At 41.4% G+C, this 13,686-nt stretch overlaps 1 protein-coding gene across 1 annotated transcript in view; it reads left to right on the top strand.

Moving 5' to 3' along the window:
- LOC146009791 (synaptic vesicular amine transporter-like) overlaps positions 1–13,686 on the top strand; it is a 134,061-nt gene that overhangs the window by 101,446 nt on the left and 18,929 nt on the right. The gene's annotated exons all lie outside the window — the stretch shown is intronic.

Raw genomic sequence — 13,686 nt, 5'->3', positions numbered from 1 at the left:
GATGTTCTCTGCATTATATTGTCACTATGCTGCTCTCTGTACTGTATGGTGATCACTGTGATGTTCTCTGCATTATATTGTCACTATGATGCTCTCTGTACTGTATGGTGATCAGTGTGATGTTCTCTGCATTATATTGTCACTATGCTGCTCTCTGTACTGTATGGCGGTCACTGTGATGTTCTCTGCATTATATTGTCACTATGCTGCTCTCTGTATTGTATAGTGATCACTGTGATGTTCTCTGCATTATATTGTCACTATGCTGCTCTCTGTACTTTATGGAGATCACTGTGATGTTCTCTGCATTATATTGTCACTATGCTGCTCTCTGTACTGTATGGCGATCACTGTGATGTTCTCTGCATTATATTGTCACTATGCTGCTCTCTGTACTGTATGGCAGTCACTGTGATGTTCTCTGCATTATATTGTCACTATGAAGCTCTCTGTACTGTATGGTGATCACTGTGATGTTCTCTGCATTATATTGTCACTATGCTGCTCTCTGTACTGTATGGCGGTCACTGTGATGTTCTCTGCATTATATTGTCACTATGATGCTCTCTGTACTGTATGGCGATCACTGTGATGTTCTCTGCATTATATAGTTACTATGATGCTCTCTGTACTGTATGGCGATCACTGTGATGTTCTCTGCATTATATTGTCACTATGCTGCTCTCTGTACTGTATGGCGATCACTGTGATGTTCTCTGCATTATATAGTTACTATGCTGCTCTCTGTACTGTATGGTGATCACTGTGATGTTCTCTGCATTATATTGTCACTATGATGCTCTCTGTACTGTATGGCGGGCACTGTGATGTTCTCTGCATTATATTGTCACTATGATGCTCTCTGTACTGTATGGCGGTCACTGTGATGCTCGCTGCATTATATTGTCACTATGTTGCTTTCTGTACTGTATGGTGGTCACTGTGATGTTCTCTGCATTATATTGTCACTGAGATACTGTCTGGTGATCACTGTGATGTTCTCTGCATTATATTGTCACTATGCTGCTCTCTGTACTGTATGGTGATCACTGTGATGTTCTCTGCATTATATTGTCACTATGCTGCTTTCTGTACTGTATGGCGATCACTGTGATATTCTCTGCATTATATTGTCACTATGTTGCTCTCTGTACTGTATGGCGGTCACTGTGATATTCTCTGCATTATATAGTTACTATGATGCTCTCTGTACTGTATGGCGGTCACTGTGATGTTCTCTGCATTATATTGTCACGATGTTGCTCTCTGTACTGTATGGTGATCACTGTGATGTTCTCTGCATTATATTGTCACTATGCTGCTCTCTGTACTGTATGGTGATCACAGTGATGTTCTCTGCATTATATTGTCACTATGATGCTCTCTGTACTGTATGGCAGTCACTGTGATGTTCTCTGCATTATATTGTCACTATGATGCTCTCTGTACTGTATGGCGGTCACTGTGATGTTCTCTGCATTATATTGTCACTATGATGCTCTCTGTACTGTATGCTGGTCACTGTGATGTTCTCTGCATTATATTGTCACGATGTTGCTCTCTGTACTGTATGGTGATCACAGTGATGTTCTCTGCATTATATTGTCACTATGCTGCTCTCTGTACTGTATGGTGATCACTGTGATGTTCTCTGCATTATATTGTCACTATGCTGCTCTCTGTACTGTATGGTGATCACTGTGATGTTCTCTGCATTATATTGTCACTATGTTGCTCTCTGTACTGTATAGGGGTCACTGTGATGTTCTCTGCATTATATTGTCACTATGCTGCTCTCTGTACTGTATGGTGATCACTGTGATGTTCTCTGCATTATATTGTCACTATGCTGCTCTCTGTACTGTATGGCGGTCACTGTGATGTTCTCTGCATTATATTGTCACTATGCTGCTCTCTGTACTGTATGGCGATCACTGTGATGTTCTCTGCATTATATAGGTACCATGATGCTCTCTGTACTGTATGGCGGTCACTGTGATGTTCTCTGCATTATATTGTCACTATGCTGCTCTCTGTACTGTATGGCGATCACTGTGATGTTCTCTGCATTATATTGTCACTATGATGCTCTCTGTACTGTATGGCGGTCACTGTGAAGTTCTCTGCATTATATTGTCACTATGCTGCTCTCTGTACTGTATGGTGATCACTGTGATGTTCTCTGCATTATATTGTCACTATGCTGCTCTCTGTACTGTATGGCAGTCACTGTGATGTTCTCTGCATTATATTGTCACTATGATGCTCTCTGTACTGTATGGCAGTCACTGTGATGTTCTCTGCATTATATAGTTACTATGCTGCTCTCTGTACTGTATGGTGATCACTGTGATGTTCTCTGCATTATATTGTCACTATGATGCTCTCTGTACTGTATGGCAGTCACTGTGATGTTCTCTGCATTATATTGTCACTATGCTGCTTTCTGTACTGTATGGCGGTCACTGTGATGTTCTCTGCATTATATTGTCACTATGTTGCTCTCTGTACTGTATGGTGATCACTGTGATGTTCTCTGCATTATATTGTCACTATGCTGCTCTCTGTACTGTATAGGGGTCACTGTGATGTTCTCTGCATTATATTGTCACTATGTTGCTCTCTGTACTGTATGGTGATCATTGTGAAGTTCTCTGCATTATATTGTCACTATGCTGCTCTCTGTACTGTATGGTGGTCACTGTGATGTTCTCTGCATTATATTGTCACTATGCTGCTCTCTGTACTGTATGGCGATCACTGTGATGTTCTCTGCATTATATTGTCACTATGCTGCTCTCTGTACTGTATGGTGGTCACTGTGATGTTCTCTGCATTATCTTGTCACTATGCTGCTCTCTGTACTGTATGGTGATCACTGTGATGTTCTCTGCATTATATTGTCACTATGATGCTCTCTGTACTGTATGGCGATCACTGTGATGTTCTCTGCATTATATTGTCACTATGATGCTCTCTGTACTGTATGGCGGGCACTGTGATGTTCTCTGCATTATATTGTCACTATGATGCTCTCTGTACTGTATGGTGATCACTGTGATGTTCTCTGCATTATATTGTCACTATGATGCTCTCTGTACTGGATGGCGGTCACTGTGATGTTCTCTGCATTATATTGTCACTATGTTGCTCTCTGTACTGTATGGTGGTCACTGTGATGCTCTCTGCATTATATTGTCACTATGTTGCTCTCTGTACTGTATAGGGGTCACTGTGATGTTCTCTGCATTATATTGTCACTAAGTTGCTCTCTGTACTGTATAGGGGTCACTGTGATGCTCTCTGCATTATATTGTCACTATGCTGCTCTCTGTACTGTATGGCGATCACTGTGATGTTCTCTGCATTATATTGTCACTATGCTGCTCTCTGTACTGTATGGCGATCACTGTGATGTTCTCTGCATTATATTGTCACTATGCTGCTCTCTGTACTGTATGGCGGTCACTGTGATGTTCTCTGCATTATATTGTCACTATGCTGCTCTCTGTACTGTATAGTGATCACTGTGATGTTCTCTGCATTATATTGTCACTATGTTGCTCTCTGTACTGTATGGTGATCACTGTGATGTTCTCTGCATTATATTGTCACTATGCTGCTCTCTGTACTGTATGGCGATCAGTGTGATGTTCTCTGCATTATATTGTCACTATGATGCTCTCTGTACTGTATGGTGATCACTGTGATGTTCTCTGCATTATATTGTCACTATGCTGCTTTCTGTACTGTATGGCGATCACTGTGATATTCTCTGCATTATATTGTCACTATGTTGCTCTCTGTACTGTATGGCGGTCACTGTGATATTCTCTGCATTATATAGTTACTATGATGCTCTCTGTACTGTATGGCGGTCACTGTGATGTTCTCTGCATTATATTGTCACTATGCTGCTCTCTGTACTGTATAGGGGTCACTGTGATGTTCTCTGCATTATATTGTCACTATGCTGCTCTCTGTACTTTATGGTGATCACTGTGATGTTCTCTGCATTATATTGTCACTATGCTGCTCTCTGTACTGTATGGTGATCACTGTGATGTTCTCTGCATTATATTGTCACTATGATGCTCTCTGTACTGTATGGTGATCAGTGTGATGTTCTCTGCATTATATTGTCACTATGCTGCTCTCTGTACTGTATGGCGGTCACTGTGATGTTCTCTGCATTATATTGTCACTATGCTGCTCTCTGTATTGTATAGTGATCACTGTGATGTTCTCTGCATTATATTGTCACTATGCTGCTCTCTGTACTTTATGGAGATCACTGTGATGTTCTCTGCATTATATTGTCACTATGCTGCTCTCTGTACTGTATGGCGATCACTGTGATGTTCTCTGCATTATATTGTCACTATGCTGCTCTCTGTACTGTATGGCAGTCACTGTGATGTTCTCTGCATTATATTGTCACTATGAAGCTCTCTGTACTGTATGGTGATCACTGTGATGTTCTCTGCATTATATTGTCACTATGCTGCTCTCTGTACTGTATGGCGGTCACTGTGATGTTCTCTGCATTATATTGTCACTATGATGCTCTCTGTACTGTATGGCGATCACTGTGATGTTCTCTGCATTATATAGTTACTATGATGCTCTCTGTACTGTATGGCGATCACTGTGATGTTCTCTGCATTATATTGTCACTATGCTGCTCTCTGTACTGTATGGCGATCACTGTGATGTTCTCTGCATTATATAGTTACTATGCTGCTCTCTGTACTGTATGGTGATCACTGTGATGTTCTCTGCATTATATTGTCACTATGATGCTCTCTGTACTGTATGGCGGGCACTGTGATGTTCTCTGCATTATATTGTCACTATGATGCTCTCTGTACTGTATGGCGGTCACTGTGATGCTCGCTGCATTATATTGTCACTATGTTGCTTTCTGTACTGTATGGTGGTCACTGTGATGTTCTCTGCATTATATTGTCACTATGCTGCTCTCTGTACTGTATAGGGGTCACTGTGATGTTCTCTGCATTATATTGTCACTATGTTGCTCTCTGTACTGTATGGTGATCATTGTGAAGTTCTCTGCATTATATTGTCACTATGCTGCTCTCTGTACTGTATGGTGGTCACTGTGATGTTCTCTGCATTATATTGTCACTATGCTGCTCTCTGTACTGTATGGCGATCACTGTGATGTTCTCTGCATTATATTGTCACTATGCTGCTCTCTGTACTGTATGGTGGTCACTGTGATGTTCTCTGCATTATCTTGTCACTATGCTGCTCTCTGTACTGTATGGTGATCACTGTGATGTTCTCTGCATTATATTGTCACTATGATGCTCTCTGTACTGTATGGCGATCACTGTGATGTTCTCTGCATTATATTGTCACTATGATGCTCTCTGTACTGTATGGCGGGCACTGTGATGTTCTCTGCATTATATTGTCACTATGATGCTCTCTGTACTGTATGGTGATCACTGTGATGTTCTCTGCATTATATTGTCACTATGATGCTCTCTGTACTGGATGGCGGTCACTGTGATGTTCTCTGCATTATATTGTCACTATGTTGCTCTCTGTACTGTATGGTGGTCACTGTGATGCTCTCTGCATTATATTGTCACTATGTTGCTCTCTGTACTGTATAGGGGTCACTGTGATGTTCTCTGCATTATATTGTCACTAAGTTGCTCTCTGTACTGTATAGGGGTCACTGTGATGCTCTCTGCATTATATTGTCACTATGCTGCTCTCTGTACTGTATGGCGGTCACTGTGATGTTCTCTGCATTATATTGTCACTATGCTGCTCTCTGTACTGTATGGCGATCACTGTGATATTCTCTGCATTATATTGTCACTATGTTGCTCTCTGTACTGTATGGCGGTCACTGTGATATTCTCTGCATTATATAGTTACTATGATGCTCTCTGTACTGTATGGCGGTCACTGTGATGTTCTCTGCATTATATTGTCACGATGTTGCTCTCTGTACTGTATGGTGATCACTGTGATGTTCTCTGCATTATATTGTCACTATGCTGCTCTCTGTACTGTATGGTGATCACAGTGATGTTCTCTGCATTATATTGTCACTATGATGCTCTCTGTACTGTATGGCAGTCACTGTGATGTTCTCTGCATTATATTGTCACTATGATGCTCTCTGTACTGTATGGCGGTCACTGTGATGTTCTCTGCATTATATTGTCACTATGATGCTCTCTGTACTGTATGCTGGTCACTGTGATGTTCTCTGCATTATATTGTCACGATGTTGCTCTCTGTACTGTATGGTGATCACAGTGATGTTCTCTGCATTATATTGTCACTATGCTGCTCTCTGTACTGTATGGTGATCACTGTGATGTTCTCTGCATTATATTGTCACTATGCTGCTCTCTGTACTGTATGGTGATCACTGTGATGTTCTCTGCATTATATTGTCACTATGTTGCTCTCTGTACTGTATAGGGGTCACTGTGATGTTCTCTGCATTATATTGTCACTATGCTGCTCTCTGTACTGTATGGTGATCACTGTGATGTTCTCTGCATTATATTGTCACTATGCTGCTCTCTGTACTGTATGGCGGTCACTGTGATGTTCTCTGCATTATATTGTCACTATGCTGCTCTCTGTACTGTATGGCGATCACTGTGATGTTCTCTGCATTATATAGGTACCATGATGCTCTCTGTACTGTATGGCGGTCACTGTGATGTTCTCTGCATTATATTGTCACTATGCTGCTCTCTGTACTGTATGGCGATCACTGTGATGTTCTCTGCATTATATTGTCACTATGATGCTCTCTGTACTGTATGGCGGTCACTGTGAAGTTCTCTGCATTATATTGTCACTATGCTGCTCTCTGTACTGTATGGTGATCACTGTGATGTTCTCTGCATTATATTGTCACTATGCTGCTCTCTGTACTGTATGGCAGTCACTGTGATGTTCTCTGCATTATATTGTCACTATGATGCTCTCTGTACTGTATGGCAGTCACTGTGATGTTCTCTGCATTATATAGTTACTATGCTGCTCTCTGTACTGTATGGTGATCACTGTGATGTTCTCTGCATTATATTGTCACTATGATGCTCTCTGTACTGTATGGCAGTCACTGTGATGTTCTCTGCATTATATTGTCACTATGCTGCTTTCTGTACTGTATGGCGGTCACTGTGATGTTCTCTGCATTATATTGTCACTATGTTGCTCTCTGTACTGTATGGTGATCACTGTGATGTTCTCTGCATTATATTGTCACTATGCTGCTCTCTGTACTGTATAGGGGTCACTGTGATGTTCTCTGCATTATATTGTCACTATGTTGCTCTCTGTACTGTATGGTGATCATTGTGAAGTTCTCTGCATTATATTGTCACTATGCTGCTCTCTGTACTGTATGGTGGTCACTGTGATGTTCTCTGCATTATATTGTCACTATGCTGCTCTCTGTACTGTATGGCGATCACTGTGATGTTCTCTGCATTATATTGTCACTATGCTGCTCTCTGTACTGTATGGTGGTCACTGTGATGTTCTCTGCATTATCTTGTCACTATGCTGCTCTCTGTACTGTATGGTGATCACTGTGATGTTCTCTGCATTATATTGTCACTATGATGCTCTCTGTACTGTATGGCGATCACTGTGATGTTCTCTGCATTATATTGTCACTATGATGCTCTCTGTACTGTATGGCGGGCACTGTGATGTTCTCTGCATTATATTGTCACTATGATGCTCTCTGTACTGTATGGTGATCACTGTGATGTTCTCTGCATTATATTGTCACTATGATGCTCTCTGTACTGGATGGCGGTCACTGTGATGTTCTCTGCATTATATTGTCACTATGTTGCTCTCTGTACTGTATGGTGGTCACTGTGATGCTCTCTGCATTATATTGTCACTATGTTGCTCTCTGTACTGTATAGGGGTCACTGTGATGTTCTCTGCATTATATTGTCACTAAGTTGCTCTCTGTACTGTATAGGGGTCACTGTGATGCTCTCTGCATTATATTGTCACTATGCTGCTCTCTGTACTGTATGGCGATCACTGTGATGTTCTCTGCATTATATTGTCACTATGCTGCTCTCTGTACTGTATGGCGATCACTGTGATGTTCTCTGCATTATATTGTCACTATGCTGCTCTCTGTACTGTATGGCGGTCACTGTGATGTTCTCTGCATTATATTGTCACTATGCTGCTCTCTGTACTGTATAGTGATCACTGTGATGTTCTCTGCATTATATTGTCACTATGTTGCTCTCTGTACTGTATGGTGATCACTGTGATGTTCTCTGCATTATATTGTCACTATGCTGCTCTCTGTACTGTATGGCGATCAGTGTGATGTTCTCTGCATTATATTGTCACTATGATGCTCTCTGTACTGTATGGTGATCACTGTGATGTTCTCTGCATTATATTGTCACTATGCTGCTTTCTGTACTGTATGGCGATCACTGTGATATTCTCTGCATTATATTGTCACTATGTTGCTCTCTGTACTGTATGGCGGTCACTGTGATATTCTCTGCATTATATAGTTACTATGATGCTCTCTGTACTGTATGGCGGTCACTGTGATGTTCTCTGCATTATATTGTCACGATGTTGCTCTCTGTACTGTATGGTGATCACTGTGATGTTCTCTGCATTATATTGTCACTATGCTGCTCTCTGTACTGTATGGTGATCACAGTGATGTTCTCTGCATTATATTGTCACTATGATGCTCTCTGTACTGTATGGCAGTCACTGTGATGTTCTCTGCATTATATTGTCACTATGATGCTCTCTGTACTGTATGGCGGTCACTGTGATGTTCTCTGCATTATATTGTCACTATGATGCTCTCTGTACTGTATGCTGGTCACTGTGATGTTCTCTGCATTATATTGTCATGATGTTGCTCTCTGTACTGTATGGTGATCACAGTGATGTTCTCTGCATTATATTGTCACTATGCTGCTCTCTGTACTGTATGGTGATCACTGTGATGTTCTCTGCATTATATTGTCACTATGCTGCTCTCTGTACTGTATGGTGATCACTGTGATGTTCTCTGCATTATATTGTCACTATGTTGCTCTCTGTACTGTATAGGGGTCACTGTGATGTTCTCTGCATTATATTGTCACTATGCTGCTCTCTGTACTGTATGGTGATCACTGTGATGTTCTCTGCATTATATTGTCACTATGCTGCTCTCTGTACTGTATGGCGGTCACTGTGATGTTCTCTGCATTATATTGTCACTATGCTGCTCTCTGTACTGTATGGCGATCACTGTGATGTTCTCTGCATTATATAGGTACCATGATGCTCTCTGTACTGTATGGCGGTCACTGTGATGTTCTCTGCATTATATTGTCACTATGCTGCTCTCTGTACTGTATGGCGATCACTGTGATGTTCTCTGCATTATATTGTCACTATGATGCTCTCTGTACTGTATGGCGGTCACTGTGATGTTCTCTGCATTATATTGTCACTATGCTGCTCTCTGTACTGTATGGCGATCACTGTGATGTTCTCTGCATTATATAGGTACCATGATGCTCTCTGTACTGTATGGCGGTCACTGTGATGTTCTCTGCATTATATTGTCACTATGCTGCTCTCTGTACTGTATGGCGATCACTGTGATGTTCTCTGCATTATATTGTCACTATGATGCTCTCTGTACTGTATGGCGGTCACTGTGAAGTTCTCTGCATTATATTGTCACTATGCTGCTCTCTGTACTGTATGGTGATCACTGTGATGTTCTCTGCATTATACTGTCACTATGTTGCTCTCTGTACTGTATGGTGATCACTGTGATGTTCTCTGCATTATATTGTCACTATGCTGCTCTCTGTACTGTATGGCAGTCACTGTGATGTTCTCTGCATTATATAGTTACTATGCTGCTCTCTGTACTGTATGGTGATCACTGTGATGTTCTCTGCATTATATTGTCACTATGATGCTCTCTGTACTGTATGGCAGTCACTGTGATGTTCTCTGCATTATATTGTCACTATGCTGCTTTCTGTACTGTATGGCGGTCACTGTGATGTTCTCTGCATTATATTGTCACTATGTTGCTCTCTGTACTGTATGGTGATCACTGTGATGTTCTCTGCATTATATTGTCACTATGCTGCTCTCTGTACTGTATAGGGGTCACTGTGATGTTCTCTGCATTATATAGTTACTATGCTGCTCTCTGTACTGTATGGTGATCACTGTGATGTTCTCTGCATTATATTGTCACTATGCTGCTCTCTGTACTGTATGGCAGTCACTGTGATGTTCTCTGCATTATATAGTTACTATGAGGCTCTCTGTACTGTATGGTGATCACTGTGATGTTCTCTGCATTATATTGTCACTATGCTGCTCTCTGTACTGTATGGTGATCACTGTGATGTTCTCTGCATTATATTGTCACTATGATGCTCTCTGTACTGTATGGCGATCACTGTGATGTTCTCTGCATTATATTGTCACTATGATGCTCTCTGTACTGTATGGCGGGCACTGTGATGTTCTCTGCATTATATTGTCACTATGATGCTCTCTGTACTGTATGGTGATCACTGTGATGTTCTCTGCATTATATTGTCACTATGATGCTCTCTGTACTGGATGGCGGTCACTGTGATGTTCTCTGCATTATATTGTCACTATGTTGCTCTCTGTACTGTATGGTGGTCACTGTGATGCTCTCTGCATTATATTGTCACTATGTTGCTCTCTGTACTGTATAGGGGTCACTGTGATGTTCTCTGCATTATATTGTCACTAAGTTGCTCTCTGTACTGTATAGGGGTCACTGTGATGCTCTCTGCATTATATTGTCACTATGCTGCTCTCTGTACTGTATGGCGATCACTGTGATGTTCTCTGCATTATATTGTCACTATGCTGCTCTCTGTACTGTATGGCGATCACTGTGATGTTCTCTGCATTATATTGTCACTATGCTGCTCTCTGTACTGTATGGCGGTCACTGTGATGTTCTCTGCATTATATTGTCACTATGCTGCTCTCTGTACTGTATAGTGATCACTGTGATGTTCTCTGCATTATATTGTCACTATGTTGCTCTCTGTACTGTATGGTGATCACTGTGATGTTCTCTGCATTATATTGTCACTATGCTGCTCTCTGTACTGTATGGCGATCAGTGTGATGTTCTCTGCATTATATTGTCACTATGATGCTCTCTGTACTGTATGGTGATCACTGTGATGTTCTCTGCATTATATTGTCACTATGCTGCTCTCTGTACTGTATGGCGATCACTGTGATGTTCTCTGCATTATATTGTCACTATGTTGCTCTCTGTACTGTATGGCGGTCACTGTGATGCTCGCTGCATTATATTGTCACTATGTTGCTCTCTGTACTGTATGGTGGTCACTGTGATGTTCTCTGCATTATATTGTCACTGAGATACTGTCTGGTGATCACTGTGATGTTCTCTGCATTATATTGTCACTATGCTGCTCTCTGTACTGTATGGCGGTCACTGTGATATTCTCTGCATTATATTGTCACTATGATGCTCTCTGTACTGTATAGGGGTCACTGTGATATTCTCTGCATTATATAGTTACTATGATGCTCTCTGTACTGTATAGGGGTCACTGTGATGTTCTCTGCATTATATTGTCACTATGCTGCTCTCTCTACTGTATGGCAGTCACTGTTATGTTCTCTGCATTATATTGTCACTATGCTGCTCTCTGTACTGTATGGCGGTCACTGTGATGTTCTCTGCATTATATTGTCACTATGTTGCTCTCTGTACTGTATAGGGGTCACTGTGATATTCTCTGCATTATATAGTTACTATGATGCTCTCTGTACTGTATAGGGGTCACTGTGATGTTCTCTGCATTATATTGTCACTATGCTGCTCTCTCTACTGTATGGCAGTCACTGTTATGTTCTCTGCATTATATTGTCACTATGCTGCTCTCTGTACTGTATGGCGGTCACTGTGATGTTCTCTGCATTATATAGGTACCATGATATTCTCTGTACTGTATGGCGATCACTGTGATGTTCTCTGCATTATATTGTCGCTATGCTGCTCTCTGTACTGTATGGTGATCACTGTGATGTTCTCTGCATTATATTGTCACTATGCTGCTCTCTGTACTGTATGGCGGTCACTGTGATGTTCTCTGCATTATATTGTCACTATGCTGCTCTCTGTACTGTATGGCGATCACTGTGATGTTCTCTGCATTATATTGTCACTATGATGCTCTCTGTACTGTATGGCGATCACTGTGATGTTCTCTGCATTATATTGTCACTATGATGCTCTCTGTACTGTATGGCGGTCACTGTGATATTCTCTGCATTATGTAGTTACTATGATGCTCTCTGTACTGTATGGCGATCAGTGTGATGTTCTCTGCATTATATAGTTACTATGATGCTCTCTGTACTGTATGGCGATCACTGTGATGTTCTCTGCATTATATTGTCACTATGATGCTCTCTGTACTGTATGCTGGTCACTGTGATGCTCTCTGCATTATATTGTCACTATGATGCTCTCTGTACTGTATGGCGGTCACTGTGATATTCTCTGCATTATATAGTTACTACGATGCTCTCTGTACTGTATGGTGATCACTGTGATTTTATCTGCATTATATTGTCACTATGCTGCTCTCTGTACTGTATGGCGATCACTGTGATGTTCTCTGCATTATATTGTCACTATGATGCTCTCTGTACTGTATGCTGGTCACTGTGATGCTCTCTGCATTATATTGTCACTATGATGCTCTCTGTACTGTATGCTGGTCACTGTGATGCTCTCTGCATTATATTGTCATTATGCTGCTCTCTGTACCCATAGTGCTTCTGCCCCATAGTAGCCCTGTCTGTAGCTGCTCTCTATGTGGGCCCTGATGCGTTTCATCACACCGAGCATTGCTTTCATCAGATTAATGTCTGCTGATAGCTACCGCTCTCAGAAGATCACCCAGTGCAACACATCTACTAACCTCTAAATGGGCAGCTTGCTCCAGTATATGTATTCCTTCCAAAAGTGTCTGGAAACTTTTCATTTTCAAATGATTAAAATGAAAATCTAGTTTTATAAAAGAGAATTATATTCTGATATTACTGATGTGCTCCGTGCGTACAGTAGTTCTATTTCAGCCTCCGCGCAGCGCTGATCTGTCAGGACACAGCGCTGATAGCAGGGCATTGGTGCTCCGAACTGACGTGTGATGACATCACCTTCTCCGATGCTGATGATGAAAGATTATGGGACAGCACAGAAGGTCCCTGTCTGTGTGATAGGGATGGAACTGTATTTACTAACAATTCACCACCAACATTTCTCAGTTGCTGCCTTGGGGGTATAGGAGAGTAATAACATGGAGAGAAATATATTTACAACCAGCTCATAACTGTCAGTTTTTAATGACAGCCTGTAACATGGCAGTTAGGAGTTGATTGGCTGTTTTATCTCTCTCCACGTTATCACATCTCCCCATGATTTCTGGTATACATATCCAATGGTATCTACACTTCATACTATTATATACCGGGAGGGTGAGTCCGGAAAGTGGACGTGGCATTGTCCAATGTGTATGATCAATATCGTTAACGACGCACGGAGCTGCAGGATGTTAATTACCCCCC

Source organism: Crinia signifera, chromosome 6, assembly GCF_055691185.1.
Source record: "Crinia signifera chromosome 6, ASM5569118v1, whole genome shotgun sequence".
Taxonomy (NCBI): Eukaryota; Metazoa; Chordata; class Amphibia; order Anura; family Myobatrachidae; genus Crinia; species Crinia signifera.
The sequence above is the reverse complement of the archived record's forward strand: the minus strand, read 5'-3'. Positions and strand labels throughout refer to the sequence as shown.